The sequence below is a fragment of the Meles meles genome, chromosome 3 (assembly GCF_922984935.1).
Source record: "Meles meles chromosome 3, mMelMel3.1 paternal haplotype, whole genome shotgun sequence".
NCBI classification, from domain to species: Eukaryota; Metazoa; Chordata; class Mammalia; order Carnivora; family Mustelidae; genus Meles; species Meles meles.
The window spans coordinates 94,089,718-94,108,281 of NC_060068.1; the positions used below are offsets into that span (position 1 = coordinate 94,089,718).

Consider the following 18,564-nt stretch of genomic DNA (forward strand, 5'->3'; position numbering starts at 1 on the left):
CAAATGCTTTTTCTGCATCATTGAGAGGACCATGTGGTTCTTCTCTCTTCTCTTATTGATGTGTTCTATCACACTGATTGATTTGCGAATGTTGAACCAACCTTGCAACCCAGGGATGAATCCCACCTGGTCATGGTGGATAATCTTTTGAATGTGCTGCTGGATCCTGTTTGCTAGGATCTTGTTGAGAATCTTTGCATCCATATTCATCAGTGATATTGGTCTGAAATTCTCCTTTTTGGTAGGGTCTTTGCCTGGTTTGGGGATCAGGGTAATGCTGGCTTCATAAAAAGAGTCTGGAAGTTTTCCATCTGCTTCAATTTTTTGGAACAGCTTCAGGAGAATTTGTGTTATTTCTTCTTTGAAAGTTTGGTAGAATTCCCCAGGGAATCCGTCAGGTCCTGGGCTCTTGTTTTTTGGGAGGTTTTTGATCACTGCTTCAATCTCGTTACTAGATATCGGTCTATTCAGGTTGTCAATTTCTTCCTGGTTCAATTTTGGGAGTTTGTAGTTTTCCAGGAATGCATCCATTTCATCTAGGTTGCTTAGCTTATTGGCATATAACTGTTGGTAATAATTTCTGATGATTGTTTCTATTTCCTTGGTGTTAGTTGTGATCTCTCCCTTTTCATTCATAATTTTATTAATTTGGGCTTTCTCTCTTTTCTTTTGGATTAGTGTGACCAATGGTTTATCGATCTTATTGATTCTTTCAAAAAACCAGCTTCTAGTTTCATTGATATGTTCTACTGTATCTCTCGTTTCTACCTCATTGATCTCTGCTCTAATCTTGATTAGTTCCCTTCTTGCATGTGGAGTTGGTTTGATTTGTTGTTGATTCTCCAGTTCTTTAAGGTGTAGAGACAGCTGGTGTATTCTGGATTTTTCAATGTTTTTGAGGGAGGCTTGGATGGCTATGTATTTCCCCCTTAGAACCGCCTTTGCTGTATCCCATAGGTTTTGGACCGAAGTGTCTTCATTCTCATTGGTTTCCATGAATTGTTTAAGTTCATCTTTGATCTCCTGGTTGATCCAAGCATTCTTAAGCAAGGTGGTCTTTAGCTTCCAGGTGTTTGAGTTCCTTCCAAACTTTTCCTTGTGATTGAGTTCCAGTTTCAAAGCATTGTGATCTGAGAATATGCAGGGAATAATGTCAGTCTTTTGGTATCGGTTGAGTCCTGCTTTGTGACCCAGTATGTGGTCTATTCTGGAGAAGGTTCCATGTGCACTTGAGAAGAATGAGTATTCTGTTCTTTTAGGGTGGAATGTTCTGTATACGCTGTAGGTTCTTTTTTAAAAAGAGAGAGAAGTAAAACAAAAAACAAATAAAACATAAAACAACTACTACATATTTTTATTTCTTTTACTGGATTTGATTGTGTAATGATTATTTAGCTGTTATAAACTCATCTTATTTGGCTCATTATGCTCTCTGTTTATGCTCTAAGCTTTCAGTCACCCTGTGATAAACTAATTAGGTTATATTATTTGTGGAACCAGTGTTTTTACAAGTTTCCCTTAGAGACACTTATAAAATTGTGGTTATGTATGATTATGCAAAAATAATTTTATGGATACAATAGGTAGTTTTAAAATTATTAAAAATACAAAAAATTCAAAGGGTATAATAAAAACATGTAGACCATTTAAAATAAAATTTTTATTATTTTGTCATACTTATTTTTAAAAATTATACGTAATGTTGTAATTCTTTTTTTCTGCATCCTGATCTGATAACCCTTATGCAGTCAGCTGCTAACATGAAGTTAGTATGTATACTACCTATTCAGTTTTATGTTGCTTTTACACACACATACATACATTATTATATAATATCTTATATGGTTTTAAATTTTACACAAATTACATACCATGCAAGTATCTTCAACATGCTTCTTTTACTCAAAAGAATTTTTCTTTTTCTCCAGTCCCTGACTATACACTCTTTCTCTTTTGCCTTATTGGTGGTTATTTAGATCGTCTTAAACTTTTTATTATCAAAAAGAGTGTTCTGGAACATACCAATGAAGGTGAGGAGAATTGTCTGTTTTAGTCTCCGAGATATCCCAAGCAAACAGGACTGTGCCGTCAATGAATGTGTGTGAAATGAATACATGAATGACTATCGCCAGAATTGCCAGTGTCGCAGGTGTTGTGTTTGCTCATGCACCGGTGGGAAGTTGCTCTTGGGGACCCGACCAGAAGGGGAATTGTAGGGTCTTAGAGTCAGTAGGATTACTGATTACCCTATGTAATGTTCAGTTACACTCTGAAATAGCTAAGTCCACCCCCTCATCGTCAGCCTGTGGTAGTTATCTGTCACATTGTCACAGTACCCTTCCATCAGATTTTTTAAAATAACCTATTTGTTAGATGAGAGTTTGGCCATTATTGTTTTAATTATTTAATTATTTTTAATTGTTTTAATTATTTAAAACAATACAATTTTAAAAAATTACTTAATTATTTACCTTTTTTCTTGTTAGCACAGTGGTATATCTTTTCATTAATCATTTTTGTCCTGTGAGCTCTCGCATCTGATTTAAGCAGCACTGTTAGAACTTTGTTATATTTCCTTAAAATATATTATGTCACAGAAGGACTAAATGCAGATTGACAATATCCATGCCAAACTATTTGCAGTTTAAATTCTGAGATGATAAACAGCTTTAATTACTAAAATGTCTCACAGTGTACAGTAAAATATTAATATTGAACTAGTCACTCAAAAACTCTTTAAACAATTATCATCCTTATTTCTTTATCTATAATAACTTCAAATATAGTTTATGAGTACTATATCTCCAAAAATAAGTCTTGTCCACTAATTTTACTATATCTGGATCATAAATCTTGGGTCCTTGCTCAGAACCTCAGTCTCCTAAATTCAGTAATTGTGAAATTAATTTTATGTGCAGTTCTTTACCCAAAAGGATACAAAAATACTGATTCAAAGGGGCACAAGCTTACCTTGATATTTATGGCAGCATTACCAACAATAGCCAAATTATGGAAAGAGCCCAGATGTCCGTCAACTGATGAATGGATAAAGATGATGTGGTGGATATATGTGCCACATCTTCTTTATCCATATATATGTGTGTGTGTGTTTACATAAAGACATATTTTTTAAGTATATATATATATAATGGAATATTAGTCAGCCATCAAAAGAATAAAATTTTACCATTTATAATGACAGAATGGAGCGAGAGAATATTATGCTAAGGGGAATAAGCCAGTCAGAGAAAGACAAACATTATTTGGTGTTTCACTCATGCGGATTTTTTATTTTTATTTTTTTATTTTTATTTTTTTTTAAATATTTTATTTATTTAACAGAGAGAAATCACAACTAGGCAGAGAGGAAGGCAGAGAGGCAGGCAGAGAGAGAGGAGGAAGCAGACTCCCCGCGGAGCAGAGAGCCCGATTCGGGGCTCGATCCCAGGACCCTGAGATCATGACCTGAGCCGAAGGCAGAGGCTTTAACCCACTGAGCCACCCAGGCGCCCCTCATGCGGATTTTTTAAAAATTTATTTATTTTTTTTTTCAGCATAACAGTATTCATTGTTTTTGCGGATTTTTTTTAAAGATTTTATTTATTTATTTGAAATAGAGGAAGAGTGAGAGAGAGCATGTGTGTGAGAGAGCACAAGCAGGGGTGGGGGGAGGGGCAGAGGCAAAGGGAGAAGCCGACTCCCGACTGAGCAGGAGCCTGATGTGGGGCTGGATCCCAGGACCCTGGGATTATGACCTGAGCTGAAGGCAGATATTTAACCAACTGATCCACCCAGGCACCTCTCATATGTGGAATTTAGGAAACAAAGGAGATGAACATAGGGGAATGGGGAAAAAAAAAAAAAAAAGTGAGCAAGGCAAACCATAAAGAGACTCTTAACCATAGAGAACAAATGAGGGTTGCTAGAGGGGAGGTAGGTGGGAGAAGGGGTAGATGGGTGATGGATGTTAAGGAGGACACTTGTTTTGTTGAGCACTGGGTGTTGTAGGTAAGTGATAAATCAATAAATTCTACTCCTGAAACTGGTATTACACTATATATTAACTAACTAGTATTTAATTAAAAACTTAAACTTATGTGTACTTCTTTGACGGTTAAACTTACTCTCTTAACAGCCATGGAGCAAATACATTCTGATGCTATTATATTTTTAAAATTAGGGGTTTCTGGGTACTTCAGTCTGTTAAGCATCTGTCTTTGGTTCAGATTATGATCCCAGCGTCCTGGAATCAAGCCCTACATCATGGGGAGTCTGTTTATCCCTCTCCCTCTGCTCCTCCCCCAACATGTGCTCTTTCTCAAATAGATAAGCAAAATCTTTAAAAAATAAAATTAGCTAAAGATAATTGGAAAGAAAGAGAAATCATTGGAAAATGCATCAGGCTTCATCAGTACTTTTTGGGCAGGATAAATTCAATAGATTAACATCCTAGTATAATCTGTAGCACTACTAGAAAGTTTCAAATGAGCAATATATAAACTTTGAATTTTCTTTGAAAAACTTAGATAACTTTACTAGTTATTTGTATATTTGTATCAACGCAGTTCTCTGACATGTAAATGTTGAGAGGGAAGGGGAGGAAGGGTTGAGAGAGATGGACAGATAAAGAGACAGACAAAATGAGATCATTGAGACTGTAAAGACAGAAAGAGATTACAAGACTATGGAAAGAGAATGAATACAGTGGAAATAGATGGACTTGGAAACAATGAGGAATTTATCGTTCATTACTTCATGTTCTGCCCAGGAGGACTTAGTTTGTTGTGACTTTTGGCTCCTGGTAAGAGTTTATACCCTAAAAGCAGTAGGAAAAAATTTATTTATTTATTTATTTATTTTTTTAAGATTTTTATTTATTTATTTGACAGACAGAGATCACAAGTAGGCAAAGAGGCAGGCAGAGAGAGAGGAGGAAGCAGGCTCCCTGCTGAGCAGAGAGCCGGATGCGGGGCTCGATCCCAGGACCCTGAGATCATGACCTGAGCTGAAGACAGAGGCTTTAACCCACTGAGCCACCCAGGCGCCCCGAAAAAATTTATTTTTATAGTGACCGTTAAAGTGGGTCCAAGTAACAAAAGTCAAATTCAGAGTCACTGAAGAAAACTTTGAAAAACACCTGATGAGAATGTACTTGACTTTGATGATATAACTGATGAGGAATAGTGTAGCCAAATATAAGTACTCATGAAAGATTCCACAAACAATCATACGTGTCACTTCTCTGTTTCTTCTTCTTTACCCAAGATAATTTCACGAGGAGTGCTAATGAATGAAACTTCAACATTATGTCAGCTTTATAGCAGTTCTCTAAACTATTCTCCATGGTTGAGATACCACATAATTAATATATCCATAATATGCAAAAGAAGGAAGATGTATAGTGTTTAAATAATATGTTATGAATTAAAAATCTCTGGCATAATTCTGCATTGACAGTGATGAAGACATGAGAACAGAGCTTGTATTAGGTAAAGAAACAAACAAACTAGAAAATAGGGGTAGGTAATAGCAAGTGGTTCACGGTCCATTCTGATTGTGATTCCCAGCCAGCTTTTAGGTAGAGCCTCAACCACAGCAATTTCATCCAAGTGGGGGAAAAATGCAGACAATTTAAAAGGAGTGGAGAAAGCATAAGAAAGTATGATGAAAGAATCAAAAGGTTATGCAACAGAAGGGTATTTACGGCCTGGCCAAATAAATGAATGAACATATTAATATTAGTTACTTTATTTTTTAAAAGATGATAAATACTTCAAGGGAAAGAGAATTAAGGGGTGATACTAAGAGCAATTATGAGAATTACTAGGACAAAATAAAGATTTCTTATCAAGAAGAATTTCCTGGGAGTACAATCTGTCAGAATTCAGAAAAACTTTCCATATGTAGTTAAGAAGACTTTTCATAAAAAAAAACAAAACAGATTTCCTTAAGACATATGAAAATTGGTAAGACACTCACAGGAAAGAGTCAGCTTGAGAGACATTCTATGTACTGCAGAGGAAAAGTAGAGGGCAGCTACTGTATATTCTCATCTGTAACTCCTATTAGAGAACATACTATAGAACCCTCTGAGAGGCAGTACATCTAAGTGTTAATACATTCTGACTTGGAGTTTCTGCCCATAATTAGCTGTGAGCAAGGACAAATTACATCAGCTTTCTACATCTTAGTTTCCTGGTTTGGAAAATATGGTACCTTATTAGGCTATTGTTATTATCAATTATAAACTCTGTAAAAATCTTAGTTGAAGCCTGGGGCTGTCAGTGCTCCAATGTGGGTAGCTGTTGGTTAACCAGTTGCTTTAGGAGGTAATTGAAAGTAGGAGTTGCAACTTTAAAATATACAAATAATCAGAATAGAACTATTGATGAGAAATTACTTTCTTTCAAAAACAGCATTAGAACTACACAGGTGGACTATTTTCCCCCACAAAAGTTAATCAGAAAATGGCATTTATAGAATTTACTATAACAGGGCTGATAACTGTAAAGTGCATCATTAGACTGGGTCTTATGACTTTAAAGAATGACATTAATTTAAATATTAACTTTTGTTACTTTAGATTAACCTTTTTCTCTCCTGTTATAAGGAAATGTAGAATTGGGGCACCAGGGTGGCTCAGTCCATTGAGTATTTGCCTTCTGGTCTGGTCGTGATCCCAGTGTCCTGGGATCAAGTATCACATCAGGCTCCCTGCACCTCAGGGAGCCTGCTTCTCCCTTTGCCTCTGCCTCTCTGTCTCTCAAGAATAAACAAATAAAATCTTTAAAAAAAATAAGAAAATGTAGAATTGTGTTACTGAGACTCAGAAATTGGGGTGTAACAGACATCCTTGTTGAAATACTATGTGCTGAATTTAAAGTTCTGTCCTTTGCAAGAATCCCCACATTTTATTTAGGATAAAGAGTAAGTTCTCTCTAGCAATAGAGGTTTCAGAAGTCTTTGTTGGTTCTTCTATCATATTTAAATGAAGGTTTTCTTACTTTCCTGCCTCTCCTATTACATATAAGCCCCTCTTACACTTTTTTTTTTTTTTTTTTTCCTCCTACACTTTTAAGCTAAACTGACAAAGTCCCCTCTCGGTGGTAAAACTCAACTGACTTCTCCACAAAATCGCTCTCGCCTCATCCCTGTCTCAAGCCCCCACTTGAATTCTTCCCACTTCTGTTAGTACTGAGCCAGTGCAGCTCTGCTCAGTTGTGTAATTGTTTATATGCTTGTGATGTGTTCACATGCCCGTATTTACCCTATCCCATGCAGATTCAGAAGCTCTCAAGCAGATAAAGCACATCCTTTCTTTCTGTAGTAATCCCCAAAGCACTCAGTGCCATGCTGTGCTCACAGAAGGGAATGGGTAAGCCTACTACAGTTGACTGGAGCCTCCTTTCCCCCCACAATTCCCAGAGGTAGTCTCCAGCAGAAATCTCTCTAAAGTAATTGAAGCTTGGGATGTGTATTACCATTATGCTGATGGTTATTACTTCCTTTGTTTTTGAAGAAATGGTTGTTGGTTTCCAAGCTAACTGTGTGATTTTCTGCATTCCACTGAGCAACTTTCAATTAGAAACTGCCACACAGAGGCGCCTGGGTGGCTCAGTGGGTTAGAACCTCTGTCTTCAGCTCAGGTCATGATCCTAGGGTCCTGGGATCAAGTCCCGCATCAGGCTCTCTGCTCAGCAGGGAGACTGCTCCCCACCCCTCCCCCCACCCGACCCGCCTGCCTCTCTCTGCCTACTTGTGATCTCTGTCTGTCAAATAAATAAATAAAATCTTAAGAAAAAGAAAGAAAGAAACTGCCACTCAGTCTTCTGCTTTCCTAGATTACCCTCCTCTCCTCTGTGGAAGGATGAGAGGAAGTTGCAGTATTTATACTGAGATGGAGAGCCTTGAGGAGTTGAGCCCTGGGGCTCTTCTGGACTAATGTTTCTGTTCAGCTTCTCCCAGATTTTTCAACAAAAGCTGTCAGAAACCAAGTGTGTATCTGAAGAGCAACTTTTGTCTCTGATTTCCATTTCTTTCTACTCCCTGCTGGGTTTCTTGATATCTGGAAACTTCTCAGCCAAGTAGCAGACCCTGGCGCCAATAGTTATTTTCCTCTCTCAAATTCTATATTCTTCCTTGGCATGTTAGTTTGTTTCTCAGAAAACTCTATTTTCATAAAACTACGCAGGAATCAGTGTTAGGCTTTCTGACGTGGAATAACTTCAAAGCAAAAGAGGAGCTTTTTTTTTTTTTTTAAGTGTTCAGATTTTCTGTTTCTGGAGAAGAGTTCCTAGGAATTTTGTGCTTAGCTGGAAGTATTAAGCACATTTACTTATTTCCTCAATATTAATTTTTCTTCCTCAGTCTGCAGGTGTAAAAGTTAGAAGTTAAGGGCTCTGATCCTGCTTCAGTCTCTAACTTCACCATTTTAGGAAGTTCTTTTTCTTCCATGGATTTCCTTTTCCTCCTGTATAGAATGATGAGTAGAGTTGGCAGATGAAAGTATTGCTCTTTAAAGCCCTTTGGAGACTAAAATGCTGTGATTCTATCATTGAATTCACAGCTTTCCAATACCAGACAAGACCTAGCATTAGTGTTGATGAATACGTATTTGGGGACATTCTTGATTAAAAAAAAGAGAGAGAGGGAGTCCAGTGAAAAAATCAAGAATTTTGAGCCAATGCTATTGGTAGCCAATGTTATGGTCAGGGTGACTTTCATGTCCTAAGCAGACATAAGTGGAGCCTTCATTAATTGAGCCTTAGGTAATACTTCTTATATCAAGATTAATCACTTATTTTTAAATTAGTCATTGTGAATTGACGTAGCCAACAGGACCCTTTATAGCTCTGAGGTTCTTTTTGGTGATAATACAGTCTGCACTAATGATAAGAGAATAATGTGCATGGGTCTCCTCTCGACAGCCAAGTTATCAGGAATAATGTAATAACCGAAAGCAAATTTCAAATGGGATTATGATTGATGGGCAAGCTGTTGCTATCAAGGAGGTACAAACTGTCATACAGCCTAATTTCATAAGCTCCATACACTCCCAGTTCTCTGTCCTTTAGACATTATGATAAGTGTCTTGCATGGAATATTCATGCCAGCCTGGTGTGACAGTGTTCTTGAGGCAGGATTAGCTGCCTCTCTGGTCAGAATTAGGTGACAGATTCCACTTGAGGCGAGCACACAAGACCCAATTAGAGGCTGGCTTAGGACACCATTTAGATCTCTATATCCCTGTTCATCAGCAGTAAAGGTGTGCATTTTTGATTCAACCCTCAATATGAACATCACTCAATATGAAATGCTTTTTTAAAAGATTTTTATTTATTTATTTTAGAGGGAAATAGAGAAAGTGTGAGGGGCAAAGAGAGAGAGAGAGAATCCCAAACAGTCTTCACGCTGAGCACGGAGCCCGACACAGGGTTATGACCTGAACCTGAAATCAAGAGCCCGATGCTTAAGCAACTGAACCACTCAGGTGCCCCTGAAAATGACTTTTAAAGTCCATTATGTGAATTAACAAATCTTTTAGTTATAGCTCAGATAGTTCCTGTTTTTGTGAATAGCTATATTTGGAGTATGGAGATCGCATTTAGATTTTTCAGATGTCAAAGAATGCCCCTACCATGAAAAATGAAACCATCTCTGTCTTTCTCTGTTTCACACCCACACATACCACTACATGTGAAATATTTTTAGATACATTGTTTCAGGTTGTATAACAATATGATAAAAATTTCTTGTAGTACCAAGGATGGTGTCTCGTTTAGAAATAAAACTTAACTAACTGTACATAACTTGAAGAAATAGTCAATGAATATAGAAACATGTACATGTAGGTAAACACTTAACTAACTGTACTTAACTTGAAATAGTCAATGAATATAGAAACATGTACTTGTAGGTAAACACCTCCTTTTATTTTACATAAATAAGAACATGCTATAAATACTATATGTACTTTGGGGTTTTTTTTTTTTAATATTTTATTTATTTGACAGAGAGAGATCACAAGTAGGCAGAGAGGCAGGCAGAGAGAGAGGAGGAAGCAGGCTCCCTGCGGAGCAGAGAGCCCAATGTGGGGCTCGATCCCAGGACACTGGGATCATGACCTGAGCCGCAGGCAGAGGCTTTAACACACTGAGCCACCCAGGTACCCCGGGTTTTTTTTTTTTTTTTTTTTTTTTTACATATAAATTCTTCTAAATATCTTCCTATAGCAGCATAAATAAAGCAACTCTTTTCTTCAAATATTTATCATGAGAATACATTTTGTAATTAATTCATTATATTTTATCATTTATAAAACACTCCATGTTTGTTATAAAATCTTGTCCAACCTAGCTAGTATATTTTTCACTATAGTCACAGATTGATCATAATCATGTCATTACTCCATTTTTTATAACATTAGGTCTAATTTAAACTGATAATTTCTGGGCGCCTGGGTGGCTCAGTGGGTTAAGCCGCTGCCTTCGGCTCAGGTCATGATCTCAGGGTCCTGGGATCGAGTCCCCCATCGGGCTCTCTGCTCAGCAGCGAGCCTGCTTCCCTCTCTCTCTCTGCCTGCCTCTCTGCCGACTTGTGATCTCTCTCTGTCAAATAAATAAATAAAATTAAAAAAAAAAACATTTAAACTGATAATTTTTATTATTCATGAGACCATAGGTTGGCAAGCTTTTTTTTTTTTTTTTTTTTTTTTTTTTAAATGGCCAAATTAGTAAACATTTTAGGATTTGGGGGCCATAAGGATTCTGCCACAACCACTTATATCACCATAGCATGAAAGCAGCCCAAGGCAATGTGTAAACTAATGAGTGTGGCTGTGTTTCAATGAAATCTTATATCAGAAACAAGCTATAGGCTTGATTTGGCCTGAGGACCAGAGTTTACTGAGCCTTACAACAAGACCAACATCTGGAAGTGACCAGCTTGTGAACGAGTTCCCACAAAATTGGAAGTTTCTTTCTTTTTTTTTTTTTTTTAAAGATTTTATTTATTTATTTGACAGAGAGATCATAAGTAGACAGAGAGGCAGACAGAGAGAGAGAGAGGGAAGCAGGCTCCCTGCTGAGCAGAGAGCCCGATGTGGGACTCGATCCCAGGACCCCGAGATCATGACCTGAGCCGAAGGCAGCGGCTTAACCCACTGAGCCACCCAGGTGCCCAAAATTGGGAGTTTCTTAAAGGCATCTCCAATTCTCCTCAGTACCTAGATGAACAGTAATTCAACAAATGGCTTGAATTAAAGAATTCATTCCTGGAAGAGATGTAAAATCAACCCATTGTTTTACCATTTGCTCTCCCTAAACATGAGTTATGTTGTTTGTAACTGAAGACAGTTCTTTTGTAGTCTCTGGCTATGTCTTACCCTCCTCATATGTAGCTAAGGAGTTGTACAGGCTCTAAAAATATGTTCCTGATCATAACAAAACTGTTTTATCAAGAAATAGAAAGTATTTTCTAACAAAGCTGACGTGCCTGCTTCATGCAGTTAGTTTCTGCTGTCTTGCCAATGTTCTGCTATAAAGCTTTACTGGGTACTGTGTTCATATTACTGTTACCATTTGAAGTTTCTCATTATGACTGATCCAATTTGTCTTTTGTTATCCATAATCAGAAATAATTGAGAATCACTGTTATCCGTACTGTCTTCTTTAGGTTTTGAGAAATCTACTCTGTAATATTTATCTAGAGCCATTAGTTTATCAAATAAATGTATGTATTAAGGAGAAAGAGCTGGAACTGGAACAAGGACCTATATCTATATCTCTATATAGTACAGTTTTGTGCTTTGCCTACCACCATCCCTAGCTGTACCTCACTGAAAATATCTACAAATAAATGTGAATTATGTCTTCTAAGCATATGATTTATTCTAGAGCTCATTGCTTCCTGAACCATAAAACACCATTCATAAATAAGTTGGTAAGCTCCCTGAAACCTTGGTACAATCACCTTGTTTCTGATATACTAGCCTTTAATTATTTGAATTCCTATTTTTGCTCGAGAAGGTGGGCCTGTGCCAGGTTAGTTAGCCTTAAGCTACTGGCTGAAAGGATTGTCACTGATCCCTGTATCCAACCCAGTCAACTTCCTGATCTAAAGCACTCAAACCAACTGGAGCACAAACAACCATGAAATCCTCACTGGCCGCACCTTTCCCTGGCTCCAAGCGAAGCTTCAGAAAAAAGAACAGAAATGAACTTTTATAAAGGGATTAGCTTGGGTGAGGAACATTCTTCATAGCCAAGTAAATAGAACTTGAGAACCTGCTTGGCTGGCCTTCAAGGCACTGGTACCTTTGGGGATTTCAGAGTCTGTATTTCATTTCTGCAGGATTACAGACATGGACCACCTTTGCAAAGGACCCAGGGGTCCAGTACAGGTCTAGAGATCCATCAACCAAACATGTATCAGATTTAGTGTCCAGAATTATAGTAGGAGGTTTGTAGCACTGTTATCTTCATTTTGCCACTTGCTCAACTTCTTGCAGCTGAGAGTCAAATACAGACTGTTTCACTCCTAGCAGTGACTTTTTAACATTGTCCTACAATTCCCCATTTTGAAGAGCTGACCCCTCAAAAGATAAGTAGAGATCCCTAGATTGCTAGGCCAAGCGTTGGCCTGTCAAACTGCTGGGAACATTAACTACCATAATGGATGTAGACTGCTGTGTACAGTTTCTGGCACAAAATTAAGCGGTAGATAAAATGTTAATTGTTCATATTAATAATCTAGATATGCTTTGGGCAAATTCGAATGAAAAGTCTTGTTAATTTTATTTAAATTATGTGCACAAAGTATCAGTATTGTTGTTAAGCCAAAGCTCAGCATGCAAGAAGATACATGTACCATAGTTTGGGAAAACTGTCTTGGTTTTCTTTCTATAGCCTTGAATTCGGTGAGAAGCAGCTTTCAGTGGTTGAAAAGTAAGAAGTGTAGACAGTAAGAGACTCTTTCTTGTGTTTAAATTTGAGTTTTGCCTTCCTGCCTTCAACTTTATCTTCAGAACACTCTTCTGGCTGGGTCTGAGTCTTCCTCAGTTTATGGAATGTGGCAGAAAAAAAGTCCTCAAATGTTCTGTTTGTTTGTAATCAACATGACAAATGATGAACTTTTACCTGGGAGACTCTGGATGAGTCTGGCTACTATAGCAGGAGAGAACCTGTGGGAGCTATTATTTCTGGTCTCCCTTATCAAGCTCAGAACAATCTTTCCTTTACTATTCTCATGTCACATGAACACAGTCAATATTAAATTCCAAAAAAAGAAAAAAAAATCTCTTACAGAAACAGCTGTGTTCAATATACAGCCAGTTTACTCTGGCAAATTGCTAGAAATGGAAAAGTTTCCATTTCTTTTTATGTTTATTCTTGATAGTTGTCTTGTAAAAACTGCCTTTGTAAATAAGGGAAGCCTGGTTTTAAACAGCTCTGACTAATATCTGTAGTTGGAGTATTAAGTTCTACAAAGTTTTAGAAAATTAAGGTATATCTGATGGAGAGACATATATGTAACAAAGAAAATATTTTGAAGTATCTACCTCCATGGTTCCATTTTTTTCCATCTTGCATGTAAACTGAATTTTGATCCTTTTATGTGTACATTGTCACTTCGTCTAAAACCTGAGAGACACCTTTTAAGCCCAGAGTTGGATCTCACTGAATACCTTGCTCACGGACACCATGCTATCTTTGTGTAAATGTTCATTGCTGATGCATAACTAGAATGGGGAAAAATTAGTTTTTCGAATAGCAGAAAATACCCCACAGTTAATCACACTGGGTTTGTGAGTGTAGCAAAGCAATCCAAAAGTGGATTAGTTGATTCTCTGAATAGGAACTTAACTCTGCTCTTTCTGGTTTTTACCCAATTCCGTGCACATTTCTGGAAGCTCTTGAGGTTCTCAGCCCATGCTGAAGAATTGAAGAAGAATCTACAAAATTTGAATGACAAAATTAGCTAGGTGTGCCCTGATGCAGAAGTCTGTCCCATGGCAAAAATATAGATGATTAGGGAATGGAATAACAACTATAGACAGCCAGGATCTCATTAAGTATGGCACATTAATTACAATAAATGAACATTTGGTGCTGAAAGAATGCGTTTTGCAAAGTATCCAAATTAATGTCAGGGAGTAGCCTAGGCCTTCGGGAGATGAGAGTCCTCTGCTTTCAGATTAATGAAGCAGGGCTTCTGTTTTTTTCCTGTTTGTGTTTTAAATAAAACTTGTTAACTTGTCACCTACATAATACTGTGTGAGTTTGACTAAATAAAGGCAAAATCTCAGATATGTTTCATAGTGTTGACAATGACTGAATGTTTATTTGTAAATTGTAATTTATGGGAGGGGTATGTTTTTCGTTTCTCCTTGAAATATTTTTCTTCATCCAAATTTTTCTAGATAGAGGCTAAGTGTTAAATTTCTTGTTGTGTGATATAATCTGTCTCTTTCACTCCCCATATTGGCATTGGGGACATATAAATGAAGTTTTCTCAGTACCCTCAGTTCCTGTCACTATAGCAGATACTGAAACAATGTTTAATGAATTTCTCCTGAAAATACGTATCTCGCTTCAAGTCATTCATGCAAACACTGAAGAGGACAGACAAAGCTCTGCTGATCATCACTAGCAAACCTCTCTCTAGTACACCTCAACACTTCAATCTGTACTCTTTGGTTACAGTTGTTCAACCAGTTACTAATCTAGCTAATTGTAACCAGTTGAACAACTGAACCCAAAGGGTGCAAAGTGGTAACATTTCATTGAGAAGTCGTCTGGGGACAAAGAAAACACTGCCAGATTCCCTTTCAGTATGCCAAGGGAAAATTCCTTCTCAAGTAGAATCTACATGGTACTTCTTTGATTATCATTAATTTGTAATGCTGTATAAGCCCATACATACCATCTGTTCTTGTGATCAGGCTTATTTGAAGTGTAATATGCTGCCTCTACAGAAGGAGATACTAACCATGTGTTAATTCTTGTCTGAAAATAACCAAGGATATGAACAATAAAGTTTTTTTTAAAATATGGAATGCTTCTCTTATTGATAGTTGTGTCTCCAGACTAAAATGAGATATGTGATGTGAGATAAAAATCCTGATGTGAGGGGCGCCTGGGTGGCTCAGTGGGTTAAGCCTCTGCCTTCGGCTCAGGTCATGATCTCAGGGTCCTGGGATCGAGTCCCACATCCGGCTCTCTGCTCTGCAGGGAGCCTGCTTCCTCCTCTCTCTCTCTGCCTGCCTCTCTGCCTACTTGTGATCTCTGTCTGTCAAATAAATAAATAATAAAAAAAAAATCCTGATGTGAAATAGATAATCATTTGCAGTTTATGGAAGGGAATATCTCCATGTACATTTGTGGTCAAGAGCAAGAAGCTTTTAGATGATTATTCTATTTTGGAATAAACATCGAAAATAAATTTCTTACCCTTGATGCCACACCATATTGGCAAAATATTATGGTAAAGCTATTGTTCATTGTCTCAGAATGTTTTCTCTACGAGGACCCAGGGAACATTTCTACCTTAGGGTTCAGTATCAAGCTGAGCTCCACGTATTTTGAATAATTTCAAATCGTGTAAAAGTTTCTGTTCTCTTTTCATATAGACTGCTAAGCAGCTCACTTTTCACATGTAGAGCCTGTGGGATACATTTTGAACAACAATTTTGTTTTCATATTCTCCCTCAATACCATCAAATCTTTTCTTTAGGCATGATATAATTAACAAATGAATAACATACCAAAAACTGTTTCCAGATGAAATTGCTGTTGAGGTATGAATGTATCTGTCCTCCAACTTTCCTCTTTATTTTCTTTTGTCATATTTCTATTGAGGGGGCCTCCCTTGTTCCGTGAGATTTCATTCTCTGTTGCCGTGTTCCCCAAGCCAGGACCACGCTTTATATCTTCGTGCTTCTCTCTGCCTTCAGACCTCTGGGCCCACTGGTATGTACTCTTTCTCCTACAGGTCCTCAAACATGGACACAAAGCTGTACAAGAGTTAGGCTGTTTTTCACCAGAAATCCATGAATCTATAGCACAGGTGGATTTGACTGCTTTACTAAAACCTTGAGGTATTGTGAGGAATATTCACCTTGATCATGCACCATGCAGACTTTTGTTATCCTGTAGGTTCTTCGTTCTCGCCTAGGTGCACCTCAGGAGTCTTAGCTTTCCGGTATCAGCACTTTACTATGAACATGTGACTCCCCCAGTTGTGAAGCTCCCTGGGGATGTGTCCCAGGGTCTAACACCCCCCCCAACCTCCCCAATCCATGAATTCCAAGGAATAGTATTTTCTCCACCTTGTTTACTTTTCAGTATTAATTGTTCTGGAGAAGTGGAAGTGCCTTCACTCACTCATTTAACAAACATCTTATATGTATCCACTATGTTGTAGATGTAGGAGACACTAACATAAATAACAGATAAAACCCATTTCCAAAGGAGTTCAAATTAAAGGAGTTTTAGTATAGGAGGGTGTAGAGATTTAAATAGGTTATCAAGACAAATATATAGTGAGTGCCATGATTAGCAATATGTTTAGGGCTTTATGGGAGTGGATAGGAGCATGATCTAACATAGCCTGGGGTGAAAGGCATGACCCCAGGTGAATCTTTTTTTTTTTTTTTTTTTTTTTTTTTAAAGATTTATTTACTTGACAGAGATTACAAGTGGGCAGAGAGGCAGGCAGAGAGAGAGGAGGAAGCAGGCTCCCAGCTAAGCAAAGAGCCCGATGCGGGGCTCGATCCCAGCACCCCAGGATCATGACCTGAGCTGAAGGCAGAGGCCCTAACCCGCTGAGCCACCCAGGCGCCCCACCCCAGGTGAATCTTAAAGAGTGAGTGTGGGAGGCGCCTGGGTGGCTCAGTGGGTTAAAGCCTCTGACTTCAGCTCAGGTCATGATCCCAGGGTCCTGGATCGAGCCCCACATCAGGCTTACTGCTTAGCAGGGAGCCTGCTTCCTCCTCTCTCTCTCTGCCTGCCTCTCTGCCTACTTGTGATCTCTGTCTGTCAAATAAATAAATAAATAAATCTTAAAAAAAATAAAAGAGTGTGTGCGGGGTTGAGGGGAAAAATAGAGGTCCAAGGAGGAGAGAAATAACAGAAGCAGAGATATTCAGGGAAGAAACACATGGTTTGTGTGACAAAGAGACATTATGACACTAGAAGTAAACAAAAACCAGGATAAGCATAAGGACTTTGTGCCAGCATAAGGACTTTGAATTTGCCCCAGAACCATGAAGTATCCAAACACTGGTGGGACAATATCATATCATGGAGGCTAAATGCAGAACAAACATGCAAGGGGCTGGCTTGGAGGCTAGGAGTACAAAAGGTGGACGCTGCCATGGCTCAGGCAAAACATCACCTGGGCTTGAGCTAGGTTAGTAGTTCCAGAGATTGAGAACAGGATGCTACTTCCGTAATGTTTAGTATGTATAATAGGCATATTGAATGAGTGTAGTGGGGAGAAGGGGGTGGGTTCTTTGATGAGTAGTAATTGATAAATGGTAATTGATAAATAAAACATGGAAGAAGAAGGTGAAGTTCGGGGACAGGGGGAGCAAGTTTTGAAGGTAGTAAGGGGATTGAAGTTCTGTTGTGAACAGGAGGGTAGGGAAATGCAGCAGACAAATAAGTGTAAGTATTGTATCCAAACACCTCGTGTGGACATTTATATAATTCATGCTATAAATTTATTTTCCTTTGTTCATTTATTGGGTATTTTATATAAATATAGTTGTGTTATCTAGTGATTCTTTTCTCCCATATCATTTTTTGGTATGTGATAAATGTGAATCATAAAGAGATGACCATTTCTATTTAATCTTTGCAAAGTCACATTCTTATGTCATTTTGATTGCTAATAAAGTACCGAAGTGTTGGGCCTTTTTTTTTTTTTTTAACCTTGGTGGCATGATTTATAGAAGGAAAATAAAAATGCGAAGATATGTTTGCCCAAGTTTGGGATGTTGGTAAAATGATATAATATCAGAAAAAGATTTTCTAAGTTAGTCAACTACTGCAAAGTTATATTAGTAATGTTCTCACTTAATTGATGATTTCACTCTAGCTCAGAACCAATAGAGATTGTGATCACTCATCCCTGCAGTTCTAAATGTTTTGTTTTCTCCTTATTAATTCTCTAGATATTCCCAGTTGGCAACTGGATGTAGTTCAGTAATGGTTATGAAACTTCCTCATGCAGGGTATTGAAATTTCTGACCAGGGATTCCTTCAGAGCTGCTGTTGGAATTTCTGCCCTCTATCAGATTAAATCTGCCTGTACAAGCTCAGGGGAATCCGCCTGAGACTGTCTGGTCAAAACTCTATAGCCTCCATGAAGAAGCAGCAGCTCTTAAGATTCTCTCAGGCGGGGGGCGCCTGGGTGGCTCAGTGGATTGGGCCGCTGCCTTCGGCTCGGGTCATGATCTCAGGGTCCTGGGATCGAGCCCCGCATCGGGCTCTCTGCTCTGCGGGGAGCCTGCTTCCTCCTCTCTCTCTGCCTGCCTCTCTGCCTACTTGTGATCTCTCTCTG

General features: G+C 38.2%; 1 protein-coding gene across 7 annotated transcripts in view; it reads left to right on the plus strand.

The window, feature by feature from the left end:
* Positions 1–18,564, plus strand: part of PDE4D (phosphodiesterase 4D) — a 1,501,314-nt gene that overhangs the window by 809,731 nt on the left and 673,019 nt on the right. The window contains exon 1 of one of the 7 annotated variants that reach the window (XM_045999302.1): positions 15,999–16,096. The exons of the other annotated variants lie outside the window; for them this stretch is intronic. The gene's annotated coding sequence lies outside the window, so the exon portion shown is untranslated. Of the gene's footprint in view, positions 1–15,998; positions 16,097–18,564 lie in introns of those variants that run through there. 7 annotated transcript variants of the gene reach the window in all.